A 16,286-nucleotide genomic window follows, 5' to 3' on the forward strand; every position below is an offset into this window, starting at 1 on the left:
TGTTGTGAGTAATTATAATGATTTTGATTTGTTCGAACCTGTTCTGAATAATTTGTACGATTTTGCCATCGAGGCTGTCTTGTTTGATTGGATTGCTGTCCATGAAGGTTTATTTGACGTTGTCCGGATTGTGGACGATACTGTTGTTCAGAAAAATTTTGATTTTGTGAACGATATTGTCCTGAATAGAAATTTTTGTTGTTAACACCATTATTTTTGGTATTAGCTTGAAAATTGTTTCCCCCCTTTTTTAGATAAGGATTTAGATTTCCTTCATCCAACCCAATAAATTTATAAATTTCATTCGCCATTTCCGTTAATGATGTGACCGATTGCACTGTATATGCAAATGTCCCTGATGTTAATTGCTTTATTCGCTGAATTAGCATTCCCGAAAAAATTTCTCTCATAGTGTCACCATTTTCGCTTAGTGCACTATATTCTGTTATATCATCCACGATTTCGTTTAATCTTTTACTTAATTCCGCTATACTATTTACTTTAAGAATCGAAATTTCTTTTGTGATCAACATTTGATTTTTTGTGGGTCTATAATGTTGCCTTAATTTAGTTTTACAACTTTCCCAATTTTCAGGTGGGTTTATTTGCAAAAAATTTTTTGCTGATCCATCAATTTTCAAATCATAAATAACCCTGAATACTATTTCTTCCTGTCCTACATAGTCCCTTCGTACCCTGTCAACTGCTTCAATGAAGGATGGCAATTTTTTTACAATTCCTTCAAAGGGAGATACATATCTTAAGTCTTTTTCGACTCTTTGCCTAATTGTAAGTTGATTTATTGCTGCATTTTGTGAAGCTATCTGTGTTAACGATGCCAAGCATCGAGTTAGCATTTCTATTTGCTCTGCCATATTTTTTATTTTTATTATTTTTTTTTATTTTTTTTTTTTTTTTTTTCTTTTTTTTTTTTTACAAAGAAAGTAATGGCTTCAAATAAAACTACTACTTAAATTACTAAATTATTAGTTGGATATTATTTTACCTTGCTGTTGGTGCTGCTGTTGTTGTTGTTTTTTTTTTTTGTTTTGCTAAAGCTGCTGCTGCTGTCTTCTCTGTTGCTGCTGTTGATATTGTTGTTTTTTGTTTTGTTAAAGCTGCTTCTGCTGTCTCCGCTGTTGCCGCTGTTGATGTAGTTGTTTTTGTATTAAAGGTAATCCAAATGCAGTAATCCAATGGAATATTTTAGAGCTCACTTTTAGGGTTTTCAACAGTTTTCTTTATTTTTTCTCAAAATAATTTTTGTTTTGCACTTTCACAAATTCTTTCACTTTTTGAATTATGTTTTTGCTTTTGCTATAGTTTTCCAACTCAAATGTATTATTTTGTTCTGCTTTGGGATTTATCTAATTAGCTGTATCTTTGCCACTTTTCTTTTAATAACAGTACTTTTGTTTAATAATAATTTATTTAGCTTTTATTTAGCTTTTCTTTGCTAGCTGAGCGAAGCTGAGAGAGAATATGGAACCGTTCCGTTCCGACTGCGCCAATTACGATATAATAAAACTCCGGTTTACCGTACTGAGCGGCTTGCCGTCCAGTTTATTAATCATCATTTTATTCTTTACAAAAATCTTATTTCCTAAATTTACCTGAAGCCGTTGTGCTGACTTCACATATTCTTTATAAAAATCTTACTTGCTAAATTTACCTGAAGCCGTTGTGCTGACTTGACATTCCTCAGCATCAACGACCCGGCATTTCTTATATATGTACATATGTACATATTTCAGAGAAATAAAAATATTTAAAAAATACTTGTCTTTTTTTTGTGTGTCGACGAGTTTGACAGTGGTGGAGTCGTTTGACGACGCAACTCCCCCAGCGTTACTGTTTGAACTCTCCTGAGTTCTTGTATTTACAATTTTTATTTTTGTTGTTTTTTTCTTTAATATTATTACTAGGATTGCTACTACTACCATTACAATGATTATCAATGATATATTAATACCATATGATACATTTTTATGGTATTTTAATTCTGCAATTTCTTTTATGTTTTCAATATTTTTTATTGCAATATCATTGAATGTTAATTTTGGTGTGTAACTTTGGTTTAATTTTTTCGGCAGGGTATATAATTGTATGAATATATTCTGTTTTATTATTTTTAAATTCTTGTTTTAAAATTTCCATTTTACAATTTACAAATTTGATTATATAGTTATTTTTTAATACAATTTTTCTGTCATCGCAGTTTTGTTTTATTACATCATTTTTTGCATTTCTTATTAATATTGTGTCATCGCTTATTTCTTGTATTGATGTATTTAAATTTGTTATTATATTTAAATTCGCAAGTATTTGAAAATATGCAGCTTTTACTCAATTTTAGATTTTTAAATGCTTTATTTTCTACATAATCAAAATAGTTTTCGCCAATTTTTAAAACGAATTTTTCTTTTTCAATAATTTGTAATTTATTTCTATTTGGCATTGGGGTTATTAATTGAATCTTAGTTTGAAAAAATGTTCTTGGTATCTGAATTGCAAATATTATTGTATCGTTTCTGTATACTACTACTCCTACTTTTGATAATTTTAGTTTGTAAAAATCAATCTCGTATTTTTCAATTTCTTCCCTAGTTAACATACTTGGATGTACCATATTGTATTTAGCCGCCGCTATATTATTTTGTATTTCTTGAACTTTACTTTCTATGAATTTTAGTTTATTCATTTCATCATTATACAAAATTTTACTTTCAATTCTATTTTCCTCTTTGTTTATTATATTTAAAGTTTCTATTATTTGTTTCCTATCTGATTCTATAGTTCCTTTTAATAAGTTTAGTGATCTATTTAAATGTTCATTAATTACTATTTGTTTATTTAAATTTACAATGGCATTATGGCCATTTTCTTCAATAATTTTTAAATGGTTCAAAATGTCTTGTCTGTCATCATCATCCATGACTCCAAACATCCATTTATATGCTATTCCTCCTATATTTATCAAGCCTCTTTTATTTCTCTTTTTGATATTCGGTGTTATTGATGTGATTTTTGCTTTTATATTTTTTATTTCATCAAACAAAATTTCTTTATTTTCAATATTTAGTTTTTCAATATTTTCTTTAACCTGATCAACTATGTCTGCTATCTTGTTCGGATTTATAGTATGTATAACTGTACTTATTTCGTTAACTATTTCTATGTCCGCTGTTTGTATAATTATATACCCCGCATCTTCTATTATTGGTGTAATTTGCAAAAGTGCTGTCACCAATTATATGATTATTGTTAAAAAAATAATTACTATCGTCATCTGTAAAAGTAAAAATGTATAACCGTTTTAGGTTTTGATTTAAAAAAACTTAAATTGGATTTTAGTCGCCTCTTACGACAGGCACCTCTTACCATGGGTATATTCTAGAAAGACCCCTTACCCACTGGGGTAAAAAAAATCATGTATATATATGTAGAAAAAAAAATTAAATGTTATTATCTCCATTAAATGCCCTTAGACTGAATGAATCGTCATCATCCTCATTTGGATTTTCTATGTTTGCTAATTTCATTGGTCTTTTTATATTTGCCGGATGGACGTTTTGTAAGGGAAATATTCTGAAATATGGTTGATCCTTATGCCGTACTCTTTTGTAGTTTTTAATTGGTCCTGTTTGTCTGTTTTCTATATATTCTTCTCTGTTTTGATTTAATTTGGCTATTGTTTTCTGTTTTACTGTATTTATTCTATCTTGTAATATGGATGGATAAATGTTTTCTTTGGCGTCCCTTGGAGAACATTTGATAGTTGAGTGGTACCTATCGTTATAGTTGCATATAACAATTTGTATCCTCATTTCTGTTGAAAGACTAGAGTCCTCAATTCCTGTTAGTTTTTCCAACAAGGTTGAGTGCAGTCTCTCAATGTCTGCATTTCCTGTATGGCTATTTGGTTTTGTGTGATGGACTTCTACATTTTCGGCATTTAAATATTGTATTAATTGTTCTGCTCTAAACTCATTATCCATAATAATTTTTTTAGGTTTACCGAATTTCGCAAAATGTTCCATAATTATTGTCTTTTTAGCTCTCCAGTTTCTGTCTGTTATTCTGTAAGCTGCTGCGAATTTTGTTAATTTGTCAATTACTGTTACAAATGATTGCTTATTGAAATGAAATATATCTACATGAAGTATCTCATTTTTATTGGTTGGAGTTTCAGTTAGGTGAAATTTAGGTTTAATGGGTTTCCTATCGTATTTGATTTGTTGGCATTTTTGGCAATTATTTATTATCAATTGTATTTCTTCTTTGAATTTTGGAAAATATATTTTATCTTTTAATGTATTATAGGTTTCATTTATGCCACTATGCATAGATTCTTTTGTATGGTATAGTGATATTTGCTTATGTAGTTCTTCTTCTTCTTCTATTTCTGATGCTCTTTTTGTGCATTTTATAAATTTTAAACTTCTATCTTGAGCAAACATTTCAATAAGTAGTTTTTGTATTTTATGGTAATCTGCTTCAGATACTTCTGAAAATATTCCTAAAATTCCGTTTCCTTTTATATATTTTTTTAATGTTTCCTTGTTCTCTTCTTTTTCATCCATTGGGTTTATTTCAATTATTTTTCTTCCATGGAGTCTTTGCATTTGCTGTTTGTGTCTATATGTTAATATAATTTGAATTTTATATTTATTAACAATTTCTTCTTTAATTGGAAAGTGTTCAAACAGTTCTTCATCTGCTGAATGAATTGTTTCTGACAATTCTAAGCTTGATTCATTGTCGTTACCTTCTTTTATTTTTGGTGAGTTTTCAATTCGACTCAAGAAATCAGCTACAACATTATTTTTTCCATTTAAATATTCTATTTCAAAGTTGTATTCTTGCAATTTCAATAACCATCTCTGATGGCGTTGAGAAAATTATTTTCCTTTATATTTATTAACAAGATATTTGATCGGACAGTGATCGGTTATTATTTTAAATTTATTGCCATATATATATGGTCGAAAATATGTAATAGAGAAAGTTACCGCTAAAAATTCTTTGTCTGTCGTTGAATATTTTTGCTCATGATTGTTTAGAGTTCTTGAAATATAGCATACTGGTTGGCCTTGCTGTGAAAGCACTGCTCCAATAGCATAGTCACTAGCATCAGTTGTGATACTGAATTCTTTGTCGTACTCTGGGAATTTGAGAGTTGGGTGAGATGAAATGAGTGCTTTTAAATTTTCAAAGCTTTCAATATATTGTGGATCTTTAGAGTTTATTTTATTGCCCTTTTTCAAATATTTTATCATGGGGTAAGCTATTTTAGAATAATCTTTTATGAATTTTCGATAATATCCTGTTGCTCCTAAAAATCCTTTTAACTGTTTCTCAGTTTTTGGTATTGGTAGCTTTTGAATTGCTATAATTTTATCAGTATTAGGCTTGATGCCTTCTTTTGTTAAAATGTGTCCTAGGAATGTAGTTTCTCTTTGAAGAAAACTGCATTTATCTGCCTGTATTTTTAATTTATTCTCTTGTAGTTTCAAAAAATTTTTTTTTAATGAGTTTATGTGCTTTTCTAATGAAGTTGAAAAAATTAATATGTCATCTAAATATACGACACATATTTTATTTATATATTCCCTCAATATGTCATTCATAAATCTCTGAAAAGTAGCTGGGGCATTTTTCAACCCGAAAGGCATTCGGACGTATTCATATAGTCCTGCCGGAGTGACAAAAGCTGTTTTCTGGATGTCCCTTTCTGCCATTAAAATCTGATGGTAACCTTTTGCTAGATCTATGGTGCTAAAGTACTGTGCTTTTCCCAATTTATCTAAGATTCCTTCGATATTCGGTAGAGGATACTTATCGTCTACAGTCAATTGGTTTAACCTCCTATAATCAACCACTAGCCTGAATTTTTGTATCCTGAATTATCTATCTTTTTCTGTATTTTTAGAATAGGTGAGCTATATCTACTGTGACTTTTTTTAATTAGATAAGTTTATTGAAATTCTTTAATAATTTTTTCGATTTCCTTTTCTCATTTGATTTTAAATGATCAAGGTTGATGTTCTTTACTTCACTTATATCTAATGAATAAACTTGCTCTTGCATAGTTTTCATATAGAATGGAAGATTCACACCATTTTTCAAAATTATTGTCATTTTTTCGATATCAATGGTTTTGACGTTTTTAAAAAGGAAATCATTTCCTATTAACAAATCATATGGTTTATTAAAATCCATTAATAACCATCTCATTCTGGCGTTTTCTGGATATTTGAATTCTTTGGGACAAGGGCTTTTTACCTTAACATTTGGCGTTTTAATTATTCCGTTTAAAGTATTCACCAAAGTGCTTTCACTTTCAAGCACTGGTAATTTAAATTTTTCGAAACTAGATTTTTTCATTATACTTATGGTTGAACCTGAGTCGACCAAAGCATAAAATTTTTTCTCAAAAAATGTTAATATTATTATAATTTTGTTTGATGATTCCGAGGCTAATTTGTAAAAAACTCCTCGTTCGTGTTTGATTCTTGTGAATCACCTCTCCTACTCATTGTGTCTACGTCCATGGGTTCTGGTCCCCTATTTTGTACTTGTTGTCTACTATTTACTGAATTTCTTTGCTGTAATTATTGATTTTGATTTCTTTGCTGTTGTAATTATAATGATTTTGATTTGTTGAATTTCTTTGCTGTTGTGAGTAATTATAATGATTTTGATTTGTTCGAACCTGTTCTGAATAATTTGTACGATTTTGCCATCGAGGCTGTCTTGTTTGATTGGATTGCTGTCCATGAAGGTTTATTTGACGTTGTCCGGATTGTGGACGATACTGTTGTTCAGAAAAATTTTGATTTTGTGAACGATATTGTCCTGAATAGAAATTTTTGTTGTTAACACCATTATTTTTGGTATTAGCTTGAAAATTGTTTCCCCTTTTTTAGATAAGGATTTAGATTTCCTTCATCCAACCCAATAAATTTATAAATTTCATTCGCCATTTCCGTTAATGATGTGACCGATTGCACTGTATATGCAAATGTCCCTGATGTTAATTGCTTTATTCGCTGAATTAGCATTCCCGAAAAAATTTCTCTCATAGTGTCACCATTTTCGCTTAGTGCACTATATTCTGTTATATCATCCACGATTTCGTTTAATCTTTTACTTAATTCCGCTATACTATTTACTTTAAGAATCGAAATTTCTTTTGTGATCAACATTTGATTTTTTGTGGGTCTATAATGTTGCCTTAATTTAGTTTTACAACTTTCCCAATTTTCAGGTGGGTTTATTTGCAAAAAATTTTTTGCTGATCCATCAATTTTCAAATCATAAATAACCCTGAATACTATTTCTTCCTGTCCTACATAGTCCCTTCGTACCCTGTCAACTGCTTCAATGAAGGATGGCAATTTTTTTACAATTCCTTCAAAGGGAGATACATATCTTAAGTCTTTTTCGACTCTTTGCCTAATTGTAAGTTGATTTATTGCTGCATTTTGTGAAGCTATCTGTGTTAACGATGCCAAGCATCGAGTTAGCATTTCTATTTGCTCTGCCATATTTTTTATTTTTATTATTTTTATTATTTTTTTTTTTTATTTTTTATTTTTTTTTTTTTTACAAAGAAAGTAATGGCTTCAAATAAAACTACTACTTAAATTACTAAATTATTAGTTGGATATTATTTTACCTTGCTGTTGGTGCTGCTGTTGTTGTTGTTTTTTTTTTTTGTTTTGCTAAAGCTGCTGCTGCTGTCTTCTCTGTTGCTGCTGTTGATATTGTTGTTTTTTGTTTTGTTAAAGCTGCTTCTGCTGTCTCCGCTGTTGCCGCTGTTGATGTAGTTGTTTTTGTATTAAAGGTAATCCAAATGCAGTAATCCAATGGAATATTTTAGAGCTCACTTTTAGGGTTTTCAACAGTTTTCTTTATTTTTTCTCAAAATAATTTTTGTTTTGCACTTTCACAAATTCTTTCACTTTTTGAATTATGTTTTTGCTTTTGCTATAGTTTTCCAACTCAAATGTATTATTTTGTTCTGCTTTGGGATTTATCTAATTAGCTGTATCTTTGCCACTTTTCTTTTAATAACAGTACTTTTGTTTAATAATAATTTATTTAGCTTTTATTTAGCTTTTCTTTGCTAGCTGAGCGAAGCTGAGAGAGAATATGGAACCGTTCCGTTCGACTGCGCCAATTACGATATAATAAAACTCCGGTTTACCGTACTGAGCGGCTTGCCGTCCAGTTTATTAATCATCATTTTATTCTTTACAAAAATCTTATTTCCTAAATTTACCTGAAGCCGTTGTGCTGACTTCACATATTCTTTATAAAAATCTTACTTGCTAAATTTACCTGAAGCCGTTGTGCTGACTTGACATTCCTCAGCATCAACGACCCGGCATTTCTTATATATGTACATATGTACATATTTCAGAGAAATAAAAATATTTAAAAAATACTTGTCTTTTTTTTGTGTGTCGACGAGTTTGACAGTGGTGGAGTCGTTTGACGACGCAACTCGCGCATACGACCCTAATTGTTCGGTATTCCGATTAGTGGAGATCACACCACTAACATCTAATCGTCCATCAGTCCAGCTAATCCCCATACCATCCAGATCCCTAATGTCCGAGTACATCGGGCACTCCGCAATTAAGGGCGACCAATTTTCAACCCCCGCCCTACAAAAACACCCCGACGTATCTGAAAGGTGCCTCTGATGCAAAAATGCATTCAGAGGCCCATGCCCTGTAAGCAGGAAACCCAGACTTAGACAGAATCTGAAATCTGGGTTATTCTCAACGAACCCCACGTCCCGAATGTACTCGTATGCTCTCGGCCGTTAGGACTATTGTCCCAACGTTCTTGCCACCTACACCTAACCCTATCATCTAGGACCCTCTTGCTCCCTAGATATCCCTCCCTCACCACATCATCGTCGAAAATCCAGTCATTCCGCAGCAATGACACACTCAAGCCCCTTCTTGACCTGAATGCAACAGCACGCTGTATGACAATCAGGTCAAGAGGGGGTGCACCTAACAAGACCTGCATCGCATCCGTTGAGACGGTGCGACATACAGGCAAACAAGCAAGCATCATGCAACGCTGGATTGAGAGGAGTTTTTGAAACCACCAGACAGTGGTGGCTGTCTCCCACCATACAGGGGCTCCATAAGTGGCACAGGCCACAAATAAGCCACGATATATGGTGCGGACAGCGCGACGTCCGAGACCCCAATCGCTCCTCAAAATCCATCGTATTTTGCCTACAGTTGCCTGCAGTCGCTCCTTAACATTCGCCAAGTGTGGAGTAAAACACATCCTTTCACTGATGGTCAGTCCCAGATATTTGGCTTGCGTCATCTACCTGATGCTGACCCCATTCACATGGACAATCGGTGGACGAACCGGTGACAATCTGCCCTTAAGCAGCATTGTCACCGTTTTTTCCCTCGATATGTCCACCCCCACACCTAAACCCCAAGAATTAACAATCTCTAAGAGATCTCCTCCCGCCCGCTCTAATTCAGACCTCGAGCGACCTTCAACCATAAGAAGAAGGTCGTCCGCATACGCACAACACTTACAGAGTGGCTCGAGCTGCCCAAGCAGAGTGTCCATCATAAGGTTCCAAATATATGGACCACAAATGGAACCCTGCGGGCAGCCACGAACCACTCCAATCTCCACACTCCCATTCATGCCGACAAGAGAGGCCTTTTTGTCCGAAAACTAACTCCGCCAAAGAGTAATTTCCGGACAGCCAAGCTCCTCCAGCCGTTGCACCACTCGATCCCAGCTTAGGTAATCGAACGCCCCCTTGAAGTCAACAAATATGCCAAGGACATATTTGTTGACATTCTCAACAACATTCTGAACCGAGAACATCCTCTATTTGTCCTTTCCTGAAACTGCCTATTCATACCCCTAACAGCTCCTGAAGCCGTTCCACCTTTGCAGCACTTTTCCAAGTACTGGAAGGAGACTGATGCCCCGATAAGATCTGGATCGCTCCTGACCTTACGCTGGGTCCTTCTGAAGCCGTATTGTCTATTTGACCAAATATCACTCGTTTGCTCCTGAAGCAGTCCCACCATGACCCTTTCCAGCTTTTTCCAAGTACTGGAAGGAGACTGATGCCCCGATAAGATCGAGGATCGCTCGAGGTACCTGCACCTCCGACCTAGGAAATAACGCACCGAACAGAACCCCCGCACACTCTCTCCACGACGATAACAGGGCGTCACCGACGCGAAAAGAGGTGACATCCTCCCTCCTACGACCCCGGTAGATCCTATAGACCTGACCCCAGGGGTCGTTCCTATTTTCCCTAAAAAACTCCTCCACTCCTCTTCCTTGCTTTTCACCAACATCTCTTGATATTCCCTGTCCGCACAACTAAATTCATACCTAAGCTGGGACAGCCTATCAGAATTGGACCGTCGGGTGCGTTGAAACTTTCGCCTCAATCGCCTGACAGTCCTCCTCTTCAAGGTTAGCTCACGCGTTCACCATTTAATTTTACTGACTTTGGAACAGTCATACCTCTTAAATATCCTATCATTAACCCCCCAAACAACCTCATAGAGACGAGCAATCTGCTCGTCAACCCCCAACTCCTCAAATTCACTAAGCGGTATACCGGACACCGCTTCCCTAAGCGAGAGTCCATATCGGTTCCAGTCAGTACCAGCGGTACGCCATCGCCGCAATGGACTCTCATAAGGTGAGGGAGGGGATCGAGGGGTAACCATAATTTGAAGCAAGTTATGATCACTCAATCCCCACCCACCCTTAACCTCCCATCTAACGCTGAAAGCCCTATTTGCTGCCTCATTCATAAGCGTCACGTCAATGTCGCTCACGCCCCCAGGCCCATCGAACGTATACCATTCGCTCGGCTCATTCAAAATGTGGAGGCTTTTAGCCACCAAGCATTCGCTTAATGCCTCGCCTCGACTGTGGCTTTGGTATCCACACGAATGCCGGGATACCTTACTAAACCACATCGAGGACGAGGCATTCGCATCCAGCCCCAGTATAAATGGACTGCTACTCGCAAGTAGTAGCAGCTTATCCATGTAGCCCAGGTAGGGCTCTAGGGGCTCGCTGTATTTACAATAAATACTAGCGAAAATCATCCTACCGAACTCCCCGTCTACAGCAACACATATACCCAGTTTTGAAGAATCCACAACTACGCAATCGTAGCGTGGATTATTCACAACTATTGCAGCGTTAGCTCTAAGGTCAGTGAAGACCTTAAAACCCCCAGGAAGACCCCGAACCACACCATTGGTGGCGTAGGGCTCCTGGAGTAGAGCAATACTGCACCCACCCTCAACCATGCAACCCCCCAACTCGCACATTACGGCAAAAGAGCCCTGACAGTTGAGCTGGATAAACCCCCCCATCAGTGTCTGGCGAGGGCGCGCTCAATAATGCCACAATATATAGGGCAGACAGCTGACATCATCAGATGCCCACCTGGTCTACCCTTAAACTCACAGTTGCGACAATGGGGTGCATTAACGCAACTGGAAGCTTTGTGGCCTTCTTGACCGCACCTCCGACCGACATCTGCTTTGGCCCTACACTCAGCCACCCGATGATCAAATCCCATGCAACGGAAGCAGCCAGCGACGGGGCTATCCGGTCGCACCCGGAAGTAGAACCACTTTATGTAGCACCGACCTTTCTCCAAGAGGGCGGACATCAACTTGTCCGTACCCTCCAGGACAACGTTGGTGCTACCGTCAGCGGTCACCTTCCAGGGGAGACTGACCATCCTTACGTCAGTCCTCTGGGACGCCGGACTGAAAACCTGGAGGTTCAGCCGGAGTAGATCCTCCATGAATTCCACATGGGAGATCTCTGTATGTACCCCTGGACCACCACCCGACGACCCAACTTTCGGTTGACAGAGACGTCCAACCCCATCTCCTCGAATTTTTTGTTATTCACAACTCTCTCCCTCTCTAAAATAGAGGGAGTGCGAATAAACACCCCGCCACCCTTAATTGGTCTAACTTCATGGACCCTCACCCCAAGCGAGGGGCCCACCTCTTTGACCACCTTCTTTATTACTTCCTTAGAGGAAGTTGCAGGCCCCTTACTCCTTACCACGACCGACCAGGTATCCACATGCTTCGGCGTCACCGGTGTGATTGCTTCCAGCACAGGTGCTGGAGGCGCAGGCATCGGTGCCGACGGAGCCGGCATTGACCTCCTCGGCGCTGAAGAGGAGGGTCTCCCACAGCTCCCCCTAAGGGCATCTACCTGACCGCGAAGATGGGCATTCTCGGTAATAACCGTCATCAAAGCGCCTCATACTTTGAGGCAAGCTCCATCAGCCCCTTCGCGGGCGACCAGAAGGCGTAACCGTCTTCTCAGCGGAGGCCACATTGGCACTTCCGCCACAACTCCCGCTCCTTCCCTCACTTCCGCCCTCATGACGCGGCGACCCCAAACGCGGCTTGCTCCGCAGTGGAGACCTTACTACGGCCGCTCCCATCACATCCCCCTCGCCGCCCGATGTGGAATCATCGGCGGATTCTCCGCTTCCAGCGAGGGTACTCATCCTCCTTTTCCGTCCTCGAGGCATCTCGCTTCCCGACTTACCCTTCAGTCGGACTGATCCGCTGGCGTACCACTAGCGTAGAAGGCTCACGGACAGAAAGACTCTGGAGCAGCTGCTCTCCAGGTGCGTGCGTCTGAACGCGCTGAAAAGTGCAACCCACGCAAGGGCCCGCTCAATAACAGCGACCACCCAAGCGGTCGATTATGGCGTGCTCGCGGTGGCACAGCCCACAACCCCTACCAGTGGTCGGATTAAGGCCACTCAGTTGGCCGCCGGCCAGACAAAGTCCCCGTAACGGTCCGGAGTCGACCAATGTGGCGATGTACCGAATCGCATCGTGGGCTAAACGGTAACGCTGTTACGACCGTTGGTCTTTACAAGAGTCGCAATATTCAACGCAGGACAGACACCTGCACCCTTTGGGCAATCCTGTCCAGACTCTTCTGACACCGAACCAACTAACCGCCAGATGCTCAGCACAGAGCTACTGGCAGGCAGTCCAGCCAGCAAGAGTGCCAACAACACGGAGCTACACTGGAACCGAGCGAAGCTTCCGCCAATAACAACAACGTGGATGACCACGTTGTCCGTATGAACAGTAGTAATAATTAAATTACTTACCACTACTCACGACGAGTTGGTACACAAAAATTGCACAAAATTGCGCAAAAAATATGTACCCGCACAAAACACTCGCGGTCACCGACCCTCACTACTCGCGATCGTACCAACAATTCCACCGAACCGCGCTCACACGCGCCAGGCAATAACGGTGCCAGTAGCTGGCATAAACAAATGACCGCACAAAAGGAAATCGAAAAATCGCCGAAAAAAAAACACTCTGAAATATCGCAACGATGCGCACGCACGTCTATCCGCGTCGACAGTCAACTAACGAATGACGAGAAAGGGACAACGTCTGGTAGGTTTTACGTGGGCACCTGATGACAGCCTTACTCCACGGCGCTCAAAAGCAGTGCGGACCAAATCAATGCGTTGATCAGCGCCCTGAGAATGCTAAGCATTTTCAGTACCAATTGGCAGTGTGGAATGGACACACTAACCACCTTGGTAGGGTTCGAGGCCCATCTTAAACCTCTGCCGTGCTTTGGGTCCGGCACCCGGTTGCAATGCAACTCCACATTCAACTGACAAAGTCTGTTCTTCCCGCGATTTGGGTTTTAACCACAACCACCACGATACTCCCCGAGGGGCCAGTCCGCATGAGCAGGTTGGAGTTACCTCCAAGGGCTCCTGCTCCCCGTGGTACCAGAATTAAGTCTCCGGTCAGACCTCGTAGCCGAAACTACTACCAGTTGAGCTTCCATACGGCTCTGGACTGGTGGCCAAGGGTTGGACCCCATACATACATCACATGCACGCACCAATCAAACAAAAAAAACTAAACCCTAATTCCAGCTAACCGCCTTCGCCGTTTAAATAATTCACGCGCATACGACCCTAACTGTTCGGTATTCCGACTAGTGGAGATCACACCACTAGCATCTAATCGTCCATCAGTCCAGCTAATCCCCATACCACCCAGATCCCTAATGTCCGAGTACATCGGGCACTCCGCAATTAAGTGCGACCAGTTTTCATTACCCGCCCCACAAAAACACCCCGACGTATCCGAAAGGTGCCTCTGATGCAAAAATGAATTCAGAGGCCCATGCCCCGATATTAAGATATTCCATACACTGCATCTCACATTTGCCATATAGACAAAGTGACTTAGTGCTGAACTATTTTTTTTTCGCTCGCCGCTACTAAGAAAATCCTTGTTAGTTTCTTTTCCTCCCCTCATTAATATGCTTAAATTCAGGGGGTAGTCCCATATGAGTTGAGGTTGTATAAATTTTTTTTTTATAATTCTTTTTTTTTTTCGCTATTTTAAAGAAACATATTTTATATCTCGATACCATTTTATAAATTTCTAATAATAAATATAAAATCTTTTCATCCCAATTCAAATTATTAATATATTTATTTCATATATTATTAAAATATACATTTTCATCCACTTCCACTTTTTAAATAAATACATTAAGGACATAAGGTCTATACCACAAATAAAATTTTTATGCTAGATTTTCCTCTTTAATGTATTTTAGTTATTGCACCCTTGCACTTACCATTAAATTTTGCAACGTTCACCTTGTTTGGGAGTAGAAACGCTCGGGCTTATATTCTTCTTTGCGTTAAAGTTTATTTCAAAAGAGCTTAGTCACGACAAAGGTTTGTCCACTACTTAAAACTATATGTACATCGGATTTATATAGAATATCTTGCACCAGCCTTGTGCTGACGCGCAAATATTTTAATCCCTCGGATTATAGTTTATAAAAATTAGAATATAAAGGGTTCACACGCTTAAATTCTGGCCCGCCACTGTTTTATTCACTCGGCTCAGAAATCGAAGAAAGGGTTCAAAGGGGTTCGAGTGTGGTGTGTATGTGCTTGTGTGGGTGTGAGTTGCTCTCACCTGTGGGTTGTATTGATGTAGACTGTGGTGTGGTGATGTGGAAGTGAATGTGGTGAGTGTAGCGTGTTAGCGATGTGTGTAGGCGTGGTGTGGGGCAGGCGACTAAGGCTCATTTAGCCATCTCGGCCCTCCTAGGCGAATATTTCAGCCTAGAATCCTCTGAAGTTGCTGGAGAGTGGCTGCGACGCTGCTGAGGCCTGAGGTGCGGCGCGGACGCGATCGTTGTTGCTGGCGTAGTGTTGACGCCCCATTATGTGGCCGCCGGGCACGGGATGATGATGGCCTTATTGTTCGACGGGACCGTGCATCCCGGCTTAATGGCGGTCGTCGTACTGCGCCGCGGTTGCGGCCGGCTGGAGGTTGGCTGGTGTCGTTCCGAGTTGTACGGTGCAACATGGTGTGATGCGGCCGCATACAAATCTGGCACAGGTTGCCCGAGGTACACTCGTGGGTTTGGTGGATAGGCGTCAGGCAATTGAAGCAATGGCCGTGCGCCTGGACGACCAGCTGGCGTTGCTGAGGTGGCAATCCCTTAAAGATCACGCATTGTGGCAGCCGGTGGGGTCGACGACATAAAGGACATCTACGGCGTTGTGGGTCTGCGACTAGCGCGTGTGTTGACGGCAATGCTACCGGTCCACTCCGAGGCGCCGCTGGTGTGTTTGTTCGGGGCGCTGAAACTGGGGCAGCCGCTTGGCGTGGCACATTGACAGCCGAACGAGGGGTTGGTGTCGGGGCTGCTGGCATGTCTGCATCCATATTGATCTGTTTGAAAGAGTGTTATTTCAATTAGAATTTGGTTGCATATAGGACATATGAGCATGGCTGCCACGTTATGCGGCATGAGTGGGTCGTTAGATTAATCGACTACTTTTGTGTGTTATTTTAAATATATTTATGTATATGTGTATTTATATAAATTTTTATTGTATTTTGCTTTAATATTCGGTTTGTTTTAGCGGTTTATCGGTTTTTGTTTCGCGGTTATCGGCGATCGGTAAGAAGCATAGTTTGACGAGCGGTCTTCTTAGTTTCCCGGATTGCGTACGGAGATCGACTACGTGAATATGACCGTCGGAGCCTGGATAAAGCTTCTCTATGCAGCCCAGCCGCCATTCGGTAGGTGGCAGGCAATCGTCGTGAATCAGGACACAATCTCCAACTTTTGGCGCATTCTCTGTATTTTTCCATCGGTACCTCTTGTGGAGGTCCTTTATATAGTCT

The 16,286-nt window shown here is 39.5% G+C and overlaps 1 long non-coding RNA gene across 1 annotated transcript; it reads right to left on the bottom strand.

The window, feature by feature from the left end:
- Window positions 1–1,533: 1,533 nt before the first annotated feature.
- Window positions 1,534–8,388, bottom strand: LOC126766501 (uncharacterized). The gene is made up of 2 exons (XR_007668897.1): window positions 8,288–8,388; window positions 1,534–1,672 (listed from the first exon to the last, which is right to left on the bottom strand). It is a non-coding gene; the product is annotated as an uncharacterized LOC126766501 (long non-coding RNA).
- Between the last annotated feature and the right edge of the window lie 7,898 nt (window positions 8,389–16,286).

Source organism: Bactrocera neohumeralis, unplaced genomic scaffold (assembly GCF_024586455.1).
Source record: "Bactrocera neohumeralis isolate Rockhampton unplaced genomic scaffold, APGP_CSIRO_Bneo_wtdbg2-racon-allhic-juicebox.fasta_v2 ctg1436, whole genome shotgun sequence".
In the NCBI taxonomy this organism is placed as follows: domain Eukaryota; kingdom Metazoa; phylum Arthropoda; class Insecta; order Diptera; family Tephritidae; genus Bactrocera; species Bactrocera neohumeralis.